General features: G+C 44.7%; 1 long non-coding RNA gene across 1 annotated transcript in view; it reads right to left on the reverse strand.

The window, feature by feature from the left end:
* Positions 1 to 13179, reverse strand: part of LOC141575127 (uncharacterized) — a 106206-nt gene that overhangs the window by 42657 nt on the left and 50370 nt on the right. The window contains exon 3 of the long non-coding RNA XR_012502482.1: positions 9540 to 9731. This is a non-coding gene — a long non-coding RNA (uncharacterized LOC141575127). The remainder of the gene's footprint in view (positions 1 to 9539; positions 9732 to 13179) is intronic.

The raw sequence follows: 13179 nt of genomic DNA on the forward strand, positions 1-13179 counted from the left end.
CAGGGGTAAATAGAGGAAGAGGTTTTGTTTGTTTGCTTTGCGGGGGGGGGGGCAGGTAATTAGGTTTGTTTATTTATTTATTTAATGGAGGTACTGAGGATTGAACCCAGGGCCTCAAGCGTGCTAAGCACACACCCTACTACTGAGCTATACCCTCCCCACACTCCAGTCATGTGTTTCTAATAGTGTGTATTAGAAAAAAATTAAACTGGCATATCAGAGGCAATTTATTTAAGGATACCATTTTTAACAAGAACCTGAGGGTTTTTTTAAAAGTGAGTTATCTTAAAGACAAATACTAAATAAATCATGAAACAAGTGGAAACGAGAGGAGGTGAAAATCACGAGCAAGTGCTCAGAATCACTGAGGTTGGGAAAACACTGCTGTAAGTGAGCAGATACTATTCAAATACCTTCCTCCCCTTCCTCTGGAGAGACAGTAGACTGATTCCCTCTCGTATTTATTTTCTCTGTCTTGCTTCTTTAGTTTGCCTGGCTCCTGTCTCTACCTGACACATTCCCGCTGCTCAGAATCAGTTACAATGTTTATGGGCAGGGGAGTCCTCCTTCTTCAGGCCAAGATTGAGGTCCAACTAAGGAGGCATCACTAGACTTACCCCAGCAGCTTGTCTCCAAATCAGGTATCCTCCCTGGACCTTCCTGCCCCGTCTACCAGCCTCCCCCAGCTCCCTCCTCACCCCAAGAGATGGGCCCAGTGCCAATGACCTGTTCAATAGCCAGCAGTGGGAAAGATGGATTCCTGCCCTGAGGACATGAAGAAAGCAGCTGCTGCAGTCTGGAAGCCTCCTTTCTGCACATGAGATCCCTGAGAAGACTCTGCCTGGACCCCATGGTTGGGCAGAGGGGAAAGGGCTACCCAGAGGAACTCCTCTAAGCTGCAATGAGAACCTGCCATCTGAGCCCCTTGGGGCATTTCCCCTGCCAGCACTCTGCCAGCGTGCACCCCAGCCTGTCCTCCAGGGCTCCTCTCAATTCAGTTAAAGAATTGTCCATGGGTAGGATGACCTATAAAAGGGTTCTTAGGTCATTTTCCCTTAGAAAAAGTCACTGCAGGAATGTAATTCGCTACCTATATTACAGCATCTCATAACCAATAAAGGTCCTTTTTTGTGTGCAGCTGACCTTTCCTACCATCTATGTTTTGACTGGCGCCCTTCTTCTACTCTAAAGCCAGGGTGAGCCTCTGCCGAGTGAGCCAATCAAAGCGGGTCCCTGGAACCCTGAAGCAGTCAGCAACCCACCAGCCATGAAGAGCTTCCCAGTCCTGCCTCTCCATCAGAATGGACAAGACTCAAAATTGAGGATGGATTAGCCCCCTTGGGGTCATATATAGACTGGCACTTAATATTTTTATTCCTCTTTGCACCCAGAGTTTGGGGGCACATATTCAGTGATGCAATAGGAAATGTCTGATAGTCGGTTCTGGGTTGGAGAGTGGGGGGGGCGTGGCAGGGGTGGAGTCCCGGTTTGTAGCCTTTGCCAATTTCTGTGGTATCAATACTCCTGTCACAGCCCATTTCAAGTTACCGACATGATGTCAACTGACTGGCAAAATTCCTGAAAATTTAACCATCAGCTCTTGCAAGTCTGTTCAAGCCTGCTGTGGCATCAGACTGCGGCTACTTCTGACGTGTGTGTGCACAGAGTTCTTGAACAGCCCGCAGCCCTGTGGGCTTGGGAATGCTTCTACTTCTTTAGGATCTCAAATATATTCCCTCATCTTCCCCTACACCCTTCCTTTCCTTTTTCCACTTTCTCAATTTTTTAAAAAAACTTCTTACATTCTCTTGTCTTCCTCTACGGGTTCTCATCCTGTACAGAACTTCAGGCCATGGGGAGCTGAAATGATATGTTCCTATTACCCATGTCACTCTGTGATAGCTGAAATTTAGGCAGAGCTGAGAACAAGCTAGTTGGGGATTAAAGATTCCACAATTGATACAGGCACAGTTCAACTACAAAAAATTATTCAAGGCTGATAATTAGAGATCCAAAGCTGAATAAGGCAGTCTCTGCCTTCTAAAAACTCATGCACAAATGAGAAGATGGCTAATAATTTCCCCATGGCAGATGTTAAAAATCACAGAGTTCACACGCAGGTGTTTTTTAAATCTATCTCAATAGAGTGGTCCAGGCAGTACCTACTAATCAGTCAGAGCTGGCACTCAAAATGAAATGTATTTGCCATCCTTGACCTAGTAGAATAAATGCAGTAAGTGCAGGAGAGAAAAGACAGGAAAAATATAAAAGAAGCAAAGGTGCAAAAGGCGGGGGGGAGGGGTTGCCATAGACAAGCTTAAATACTATTTATGCCAAAAGCTAGCCCTGTCTATGGACTTAGCTCTAAGTGAATGCATTTGGGGTCACCACAAGACACTGTTCTTTTGTCCCTGGGGACTGTCCATGGCAGGAACCAGTGAGAGGGCACTGTGATTAAAAAAGGTCACAAATATAATGAAAGCCAAGCTGTGCGTTTAGAAACACCTCCAAGCACAGGGTTCCAGCCATGATCCACCTCCTTAAAGGTGGCTGGCTGCCTCCTCTGGGGGCCCCTTAAGAAGGAGACTCACACTCAGCCTATACAGAATCTCGTTACTACCTCCTACATATCTGGGGACCCGAGTGTCGAATGTGGTCTGGGGGTCTACAGTTGGCCAGAGAGATGAGTATTTTTTCAATAGAAGAGAAGGGAATTGAGTTTTAATACACACACAGTCTGAGAACCCATTCTGATTCCAAATACCAACACTCCATGAAGGAAAACACTGCCGTGGGACAAATGAGCAGGATGAGCAAGATTTCAGGCACTTTGGGGACTGCACGACCTGGGAGTGGTGTTTTGCAGTCACACACAGATTTCCTAGATTCTGGATCTTTCTTGTCACAGACTCTAGGACCTAATGGCTCCCTGTGCTTCCTGACCCCCAGATCTCTGACCTGGAGTCACATAGCCTTGCCACACCCTAGTTTGAATCTGTGTGATCCTTCCTAAAACTTTACGTTCTTTGAAAAGAACCTTTAGGGAGGATCTCAGTGATAGATATCCAGTTGAATGGATCTTTTCTGGTGAAATCCAGGCACTGCAGTTCCATGCCCATCCCTTCCACCATAACACAGCCTTAACCACCCCATCTTGTCCACAGGACTGATGTGTAGAAGAAAAGGTCCAAGAGATAGCAAACAAAGCTCAACGTGAAATGACTGAGCTGAAAACACTGGATCAAACAGATTCTCCTGAGCTCTTAACCTCGTGGGAGGAATGCAGCCAAGTTCAGAGATTGAGCAGTAACGTTTACTCTTGCTCCACGTGGAAGTATTGCCTTTTCAAGATTCTGATAAAAGGGAACAGGCTGCCTCTGCTAGATCAGGTGCTGGGTGGTGGTGGTCTGCTTTATTATCAGGAATGGAGTCACTGCCTGTCTAATGTCATGCCAGGTACCCATCTTAAAACAGGGTCTCTGGGGAGGATTATTCTAGAATAAGGCATTTCCCTCCATTTAAAGTATGTTGTGTCAAGAATAAAGTTCAATAAGATTAAGGAAGAAAAATACCCCGAAGTAACGTATTTTTACGTCATCCTTCTTCCTCTGCCTCTTTTTTAATGTCAGCTCTCTTGAGCCGTCACTCAATCACAGCATCCCTAAAGAATAGGAGAGAAGCATGGATCTAACCCTTGCTATTTTTATTTTTGGAGACACGAATGAGGCAGTCGCTTCTGGAGGAAGTCACAGAAGAACTTCTGAATCAGACGGTATTTCACCCCCTGCCACAGGCCAGATGTCTTGAGCTCTCTCGTCTCCCAAGTCAGAGAGCTCTCCAGGCTCACTAAATGGGACACGAAATGGCCTTGTGCAGCTCAGGCACAGAAAATGCGAGGACTATGGCATGAGCCCAGCTGCAGACGGGGGCTCTCCTTGCCCAGGGTCTCAGCTTTCTCTAAGGGAGGGCGGGTGTGCAGGAGGAGGGTTAATACCCCATGGCAAACACTGCACCAGAGAGGCAAGGCCTGAGTGCCAGTGGGAGAGAGGATGGATGTGATGTGTTTTCCTCTCAAGTCCGAATCGAGTCTGGTAGGCAGGGTGGAGGGCATCTCTGTCCATGAACCAGAGCAGTGGATGTCAGCAGGCCCCTGGCCTACCCCCTTGTTCCATGTGAATCTCCATTTCCTGTCTCATCAAGGCCAATTCCAGACTCTTCCCCCTGTCTTCCTCTAACTCTGCCATCTCACAGTTTCTCAATATTACCATCCTAGAAGCAAGAAGGGTGGGCTTGCCCTCTTAATTCCCCGTGTCACCACTAGGCATCAGCTCCTTTCCAGGTGCTAGCTAGACCTTACCACTTAATTTCCCTCAGCACCTGGCCCTACACTTGGAACCTACTATGTGTGCTTGATAAAGATCTTTTGACTTGATCTCCTCACAGATGACTAATTCCAAAGCTAAAACCAACCCTTCCCTCTTTTAAGGAATCTCAGAGATTATTGCCATGAACTAGATGTTTGGGGAAGCTTGACAATTTTATGGTAGATGTTTTTTTTCCAGCTTTAGTGAAGTGTAATTGACAAATAAAAACTGAAATATATTTAAAGTGTATATTGTGTTGATTTGATATACACATACACTGTGAAAGGATTCCCCCGTCTAGTTAATTAACACAGCCATCACCTCACATATTTATCTTTGTGTGTGTGTATCAGAACATGTAAGTTCTACTCTCTTCACAAATTTCAGTTATACAGTAAGTATTATCAACTATAGTCACCATGATTAGATCATCAGACCTTATTAATCTTACAGCTGAAAGTTTGTACCCTTTTACCAGAGTCTCCCAATCCCCCCCAACCCCAGCCCCTGGCAACCATTTTCTACTCTCTTTTTCCTATGAGTTTGACTTTTTTTAGATTCCACACATAAGTGATCCCATGCAGTATTTGTCTTTCACTGATTTATTTCACTTAGCATAATGCTCTCAGGGTCTATCCATGTTGTTTCAAGTGATAAGACTTCCTTCTTTTTCATGACTGAATGATAATATATAAGTAACCACATCTTCTTTATCCATTCATCCATTGACAGACACTTAAGTTGTTTCCATACCTGGGCTACTATGAGTAATGCTTCAATGAACATTAGGACAGATATCTCCTAGATATCCTGTTTTTGTTTCCTTTGGATATACACACAGAAGTGGGATTGCCAGGTCATATGGTAGTTCTATATTCAATTTTTGAGAAAACCCCATACCTTTTTCCATACTTGCTGCATCAATTTACATTCCCATCAACAGTGCACAAGGGTTCTCTTTTCTCTACATCCTCATATGGCAGATATTTTGACTGAAGACACCACAGAGAGAATGCTCACTATTTTGAAAGAAGCCTCTTCCATTATTGCAAAATTCTTTTTTTTAATTCTTAGATGTCCCTTAAAATTGAATCTCCGATATGGGAAGTGGTTACCCGGCATTGGTGAAGCTCCTCTAGGGACTGGGAACTTACTCCCTCAAGAGGCAGCTCACTTTTTCTTTTGACTTTCATGTCACCAGAAATTTCTACTTTATCAAGTGCTGCAATGTTCCTTTAGCTTTTGTCCATCAGTATTACTCCACTCCTTTGGAACATTTCAGACATGCTGATTCTTCTCATACATCATAACCCTTCAAAGGTCATAATATGAGATGTGGGAGGAATCCCTTCTCCTCTTCTCATTTTTTCTCAGAAAAGGAGCTTCTGTCCCTCTCTCATTGATAATCTTATTGGTAGGATCCTTATTGAGTATAACTTACTTGTGGGCTTGATTACTGTCTCAAGGCAGAAATTGGGCTGGCAGGCTCCTCTTTCTCTGTTCAGGAGCCAGGGGACTCTTGCTTGCTCTTGGCACCTTCTGCGAGCTGAGTGCCCTGTGGTACCTGCCTTTGCCACAGGCCTCCTGAGAAACAGCCCTAGTCCAGTTGACTGTGAACTTGGGGACTAAGGGCAAAGGACCACCTGGACACAGGCAAGTGTTGTAAGGACTCCAAGTTTGAGGGGACTTTTCAGGGAAAGCAAATTGGAATCTTCAGATGTGGGCCTTTAGCTAAAAAGACCTGCTGTATTTCAAGGAGTAGGACAGGATCTCTGAACACGAGAAACCCACCGTGCACTGGGTAGTCGCCACAGGCTGACAATGAGATGAGCTAGGTCAGGGAAGGTTCTGGATTCTACCACCCTCAGAGTTATGGATATATAGGCTTACTTCAGAAATATTACAGATTTGGTTCAGGATCACCACAAAAAAGCAAATATCACAATAAAGTGAGTCACATAAATTTTTTGGTTCCCTAGTGCATATAAAAGTTATGTTTACACTATACTGTAGCCTATTAAGTGCACAATAGTGTTATGTCTAAAAAAAAAAGTAAAAGTATATACCCTAACTAAAAGTACTCTATTACTAAAAAGATGCTAGCCATCATCTGAGCCTTCAGCGAGTCCCAGTAGTAACATCAAAGATCACTGATCACAGGTCACCATAACAAAAATAGAATAATGAAAAAGTTTGAGAATTACCAAATATGAGAATTACCAAAATATGACAGAGACACGAAGAGAGCAGCAAATATTGCTGGAAAAATGGCTCGAATAGACTTTGATGCAAGGCTGCTACAAACCTTCAATTAATTAATTAAAAAAAAAAAGGAAATATATGTGAAGGGCAAAAAAACAAGGTCTGCCTGTACAAGGGAACTCAGGATAAGCTGATAATTTTTCACTCCAAATTTTTCATTGATAAAAAGAAATAACAACAACCTCTTACCTGGTGGTCTCTGAAATGTCTAAGGAAATTGATGTCAGGCTCTCAAGTTACTCCGAGAAGGAAGGTTGAATTACAATCAGAATTACCCACCCTCAAAGAGCCAATGTGGAGACGTGAGAGACTGTGAGCTAATCGCCTATAAATAATAAGAACCGATTAACAGTTCAGATTTTAAGTTTTTACAGTGTGCCAGGCACTGCTCTGAGCACGTTACATGAATTAGGGCATTTTGTCCTCAAAGTAACCCTATGGAGCAGGTACTAGGATCGCCCCTATTCTACAGCCAGGAAAGAGAGGCACAGAGAGGCTATGACATCACCACGACACACAGCTAAAGGGTGTCAGAGCCGGACCGTAAGCCCTGCCGTCTGGCTCTACAATTCATGTTCCCCAGTCCTCTACCACCCTGGCAAAGTGGTCATGCGGGATACTCTAGTGGAATCACAGCGAATCAGGTGCACCAACTTGCATATAAATGGGTACGTTTGTATTGACATTGATTGTTTTATCTTTTTAATCTGGTTTATCTTCCACTACGGATCATTCACAAGCTTAAGGATTAAAATAGCAAGGACAGATTGGGGACACTGACTAATGGTGAACTGCTGTCCCTCATGGGAGATGCAGGCTGAAAAGATACTGAAGAGCATCCCTAAAAGCAAGCTTGCTGGGCAGAAAGTGGTACTGGCTTAAAAATAATTCCCCCAAAAAGCAATCTGGTGGAAACCCTAACATCCTCTCCTTATGTCCCCACCTCCTCATGTTCTTGGAAACATAGAGGCAAAATCATCTTCTACAGCCAACTCTCTAACTATATCTGCCAGAGAAAAGTGGCATCTCTTACCCAAGACCTCTGGCTAGAGGCTCACACATCCTCGACCTAGTTCGAGCCCAGGCGAAGGCTCTAATGTTCTCCTATAACAGAACAGGAGGACTCAGAGACCCAGGCACAGAATCCTAGCATGTGTGAAATGTAAGGATCTAGTTAGTTACAGAATGGGGCCCCTTCTTTTTAAAGGGGATAAAACTGAAGCCAGGTTGGTGAAGTCACTTACTTTAGATCACACAGCTAGCTAGTGCCTTATTCCTCTTTGTTTCCCTGGAAGTTGAGCATAGCAGATGCCCAGTAAGTGTGTAATTAATAATCTGTGTGCGTTTAGGAAGGTCTCAGTTTTATCAACTATAAAATATGGAAAATGCTACCTGTTCTACATGCTCCACAGAATGACTATGAGATGAGGAGCAAATAAAGTCGATCTTCCTCCTCTCCTACATACTCCCACACGACCTTTCCTCCAGATAAAGTCGTGAGCAGGAAAGGAAAGAGGCACACTGTCATTCCACTCCCCTCTCCCTCCTCTGTCTTAAAGATTTCCAAACAAAGCAGCATGGTGATTTGGGTAAGACCAGACACCGACTTAAGCTGGGCTAGGAAACCAGAGAGGAAAACCAGTTGACTTGGTGGGGTTTGGGGGTTTTGATTTTTTTTTTAATTAATTGAATTTTGTTCCTACAATAGAGAGAAAATTAAGTGTAAAACAGTCATATTCTATTCAGGTAGCATAGAGGTAACCTAGATCAATTCTTTCACTTTAGAGATGAGGGCCTGAAAGTAAAAACAAAATTTGCCCCATGACATACAACCGGTCAGGAACAAGACTCCTGACTCATTTTTCCTCTCATTAAACAAAACAATCACCTTTACACATGGCTTCAAGGAGGGACAGTATTGTCCTTGGCAAGACGCAGGCCCACTTTAAAGTTGTTGGTACCTATAGCCATTGTATGTTTACTCACATCCATGCAAGTGACAAACTTCTGGACACAGGCCTCCCCCCACCGCCTCGATTTCCATTCTTGCATTTCTTCAGAGGATGTCACAAAGTTCCCAAGGGCCTCCTCATTACATATCCAGCAGTCTCGGCCCCGTCCTCCCCCCTGACTTGCAGCATGAGACTGCTTGGCCAATCCATCATTGCCTACATGCTCCACCGTTTGGCAGCTGTTAATACTCCACCCCTGCCCCCCACCTCATTCCTTGTGCCCCTCCGACCATTCTTTTCCTGGAGCTCCTCCTCCCTCCCACCCTGGGTACAAGCAGAGAATCCCATGGCTTCAGCAGAAATCCTGAGACAGAGAATTCCTCTACTTTCGTTGCTCTGCCCTCTCTCCTGAGCTCTAAAGAAGCATTTCCACATTAATATCCCCCAACCGACCCCACCCTTCAAACCCAATGGTCCAAATGAACGCACAGTTTTCCATTCTCATCTCCTTCCATCCTTGACTTCTCATTTCCACACCAGCATCACCTGCTCACAGCACCTGACCTAGAAACCTGACACTCATCGTCACTCCTTCTATTTCGGCCGTGGCTCCAATTAGCTTCAGAATCCTTCCTGTCGCTCCCACCTTTGTCAAGCTTTTCAAAGTATCCCACTCTCTCTCCTCTTGCTGCCACAATTCTATTTCTGGCATCACAGCCATAATCCTTCTGCACCAGACATCCTCCCACTCAATCTATTCTGTAGACTGTTCTAGAATTGTCTTCCTAAAGCCCAGATATGATCAGGAACCCTACTGCTCAGTAATTGTCAATGGCTTCACAAGTCATTCCAATTTCAATCCAGAGTCAATCCAAATTCCTGAGCATGGTTGTATTAGTCAGAGTTCTCCAGAGAAACAGAACCAATAGGATTTACATAGATTTAGAGAGAATTGACTCACATGATTATGGACAGAGGTGGGCAAGTCCCAAGATCTGCAGGGCGAATTGGCAAGTCGGAGGCCCTGAAGAGCAGGTGGTTTACTTTCAGTCTGAGTCTGAAGGCCTGAGAATCAGGAGAGCCCGATCATGTAGTTACCATCTGAAGGCCACTGGGCTCAAGGTCCAGGAGGAGTCGATGTTTCCATTCAAGTCTACAGGCAGGAAAAAAGCCAATGTCCCAGTTTAAAGGCAGTCAGGAAGGAGAAGATTCCCTCTTACTCAAAGAAGGGGCAGGGCAGCCTTTTTGTTCTATTCAGGCCTTCAATTGACTGGATGAGGCCCACCCACATCAGGGAGGTCAATCTGCTTTATACTGTCTCCCAATTTAAATGTTCATCTCATCCCAAAACACCCTCACAGAAACACTCTGAATGTTGGACCACATATCTGGGCACCCCATGGTCCCATCAAGTTAACACATAAAATTAACCATCACATTGGCATTACAGACATTTTACAACATGTCCTCATTAAACTATAACGGGCTTCTAGAACACTCACTGTGTGCTAGGCACTGTGCTACGTGCTTTCACATTATTAAAAGTGCACTAAGTACCAGAACTTCAAAGTCATAAATAGAAATGGTAATATGTGTGAGTGTGCATGTTCTAATATTTTCGACCTACAGCAAAATGAAACCAGAACTAAGTGGATTTCTTAAGATTCCATATTTTAGTATATGTGCTGTTGAAGCGAGCACATTAAGAGCCATATTTAAAAGAAGCACTCATTGATTAGGAAACAAAACGATTATGGGAATTATTCATAACTAACATTTTGAGCACTTGCTATGTGCCAGTCAGTGGGCTAAGTGTTTATATGCATTGGCTTACTTGAATGTCACAAGAAACCCATGAGTCGTTATTATGGCTCATTTACAAAAGACAAAACTGAAGACTAAAGAGGTTAAGTGACTTGCCTAATATCAGAGACTAGGAAGTTGCAAAGCTGAATAGGAACTCAAGTGCGTCTGATTTTCAAGCCCCAACCCCTAATCTTTACACTCTCCTGCCTTGTTAGTAACAGCTTACAAGAGATGCCAGGGAGTGTATTACTCCATCTGGCCATACAAATTCATCTTCCTGTTTGCACAAACACCACAGGACTAGAAATCATATACTGTAAGTATGAAGCATGGGATTTTTATTTAAAATTCCAAATTTTTTTTGATAGTGTTTATGGAAGACATTGTAAGTCTCATGACAAGATAGCCCCAGGGTGTAGTGTTTGGATGTCCTTGTCCTGGCAGGGATCCAGATCTAGTCTAAAGTAACAGAGGATCACACTTCAGATCACAAAGCACTTTCCCACACTCCCTCCCTGAACTCTCACAGTGACCCAGAAAGGTATTATCAGCCTTATTATTAAAAATAAATAAAGTTCATAGAGTTAGAGACTTGCCCAAGGTCACACACCTTGTAAGTGGTCAAATTTTTGACTGCTCCATGTTGCCTCTTAATAACACCCCTTACTGTTGGATACGAGTCACCCTCTGACAAATCTCATTGTACAGAGCTATTGCTAATGGTTACTGAACCAGAACCGCATAAAGTGGTCACTACACAAGATCATTAATTGCAGAAGATTCGCTAAATCCAGAGGTCTTCCCAGGATATAGAATAGCTTTGCTGAGGCATTTCTGCGTGAAAGGATTTGCTGTAATGTGATTCCACCTGAACATTTAGACATTACCATGAATTCTGCTTCAAAGAGAAGGTCTCTCTTAACAAGCTACTGTTGGAGCTGCTTCTCTGCAGCTGGCATTTCAGAGGAAACCAGACATTAGGGGAGTTTCTCTTTGGATTTAGAGACAGAGAAGGAGGGCTAGGGACCCAGATATCCATCCACCCACCCTTCCCCAGTGGGAGATGCTGTGATGAGACAGGCAGCATCTGAGAATCTGATCAAATGTGTTCACCTGGCTGTCATATCACAGGGCCAAAGCCACAGCCTGGGAGGACCAGCTAGACCTTTCTAGAACCAAAACCACCCTGGGCCGCTGCAGTGGCCTCATTTGATGGGACACCTCCTATCTCCACCAGGAGAGCTGGGGAGAGGATTGAGGAGGGCTCAGAGAGCCTCTAATCACACACTAGATGCCCTTGGGCAAGCTCACAGATGTTCCATCCATCAAAACTGCTCACCCAGAGGACATGATCCATGACAAGCAGCTCACGGTCAGGCCACATGACAACAGAATGATTCCAGTGCAAAAGTGTGACAGCCATGCATACAGGGTCAGCTCTCAGCACCCCAGGATGAGGCACGGGATGGAGGTGCCAAAGGATTCCCCACAATCCCACACACGCATGCACCTACACACACGCTCTTCTTATGACATGGTTACCGAGGCAACCCAACATGAGTCATCAAATCTCCAGGTGGATTAGCAGAGCAGGAGAAAGGCTTTTGTTTGTTTAAAGCTTTTCCTTTCTTTTCTCTTAATAGCTTGGTCTGATGTTGATAATATCCAAGTACCTCTCTCGCTCTCGGAAATCCTAAAATCAGTGTGTTGAGCTTGTTTAATCTTACAAAGCAATCTACATTTTTTTCATAATGGGTCCAGGTGGAGAAGCCAGGGTTTAGCAATAATGCTGCAACTGGCAGATTTGAAATGATTCCTAGAACTATGAGGGTGGTGACTTAGAAACTGTATCCCCTCTGCTCTGAGGGTCAGCACTGGTCCCCCAGGGGCCCACGAGGCATCTGGTCTTCTCACAGAAGACTGCCCTCCTAGCATCTGAGCAAGCAGGCTCTTCTGGGGCACAAAACGGTCCCTCGGGGCACAGCGTGCCTGCAGACTTTCTATTTTGGGCCCTGAAATTCTGCACAGCTCATTGGCTGTGCTTGCTGAACAGGAAGGTTCTTCTCAGGGCCACATACTGGAGGATTTTACCAAGAGCAGAAATACGTCAGTGGAGAAAATGAGATGACAAGTCACGAGGGTGATGCATGCACTATGTAAGAGACTCGGTCTTCTCTCCTGGCCTGAGCTTAGAACATTCTCCTCTCAAGAGAGTCTGCCTGGATCTACTCAGAACACCCCAGAGAGGCATCCGATGACTGATCTGGAGATGGGACCTTTGCCAACTGGGAAGGACAGGCACCAGTACTGAACTTGTCCTGTATAGTAAGTCTTTTCCCCAATACGCACGGCCAAGGTTCACATCACCAGTGGCTAACTCCCAGGCAAAATCAAGTGCTTTGAGCCCACTGAGGGAAGAAACTGGGTGACCTAGAGGTCAGCAAACCCACTACTTTGCCCTCCCTTCTGCCTTAGCCAAAGTTTCCTGGCCCTTCTTTCCACATGGGTCTTAATTTAGGACCTCAGTTAGGTTTTGTTAAAGTAGAGGTTCTTGACCTGGTAAAGTCAAGCTGCAGGTAACTGCTAATTGTCAGCAGGACAAAAACAGAACAAACAATTCCACTTCAGCTCACCTCTCCCCACCTACAGTGTCAACAGCAAGTGTCAAGACTTTCCATCACTGACTGTTACAAAAAGCCTAACAGGGACCACAAGAAGTACTTCTGGAGCAGGGATTCCGGGTGTGGAATCTGCAGTCACTGGAGCAGCAAAGAATTATTTCCATAGGGCTGGGG

This window comes from Camelus bactrianus, chromosome 26 (genome assembly GCF_048773025.1).
Source record: "Camelus bactrianus isolate YW-2024 breed Bactrian camel chromosome 26, ASM4877302v1, whole genome shotgun sequence".
Taxonomy (NCBI): Eukaryota; Metazoa; Chordata; class Mammalia; order Artiodactyla; family Camelidae; genus Camelus; species Camelus bactrianus.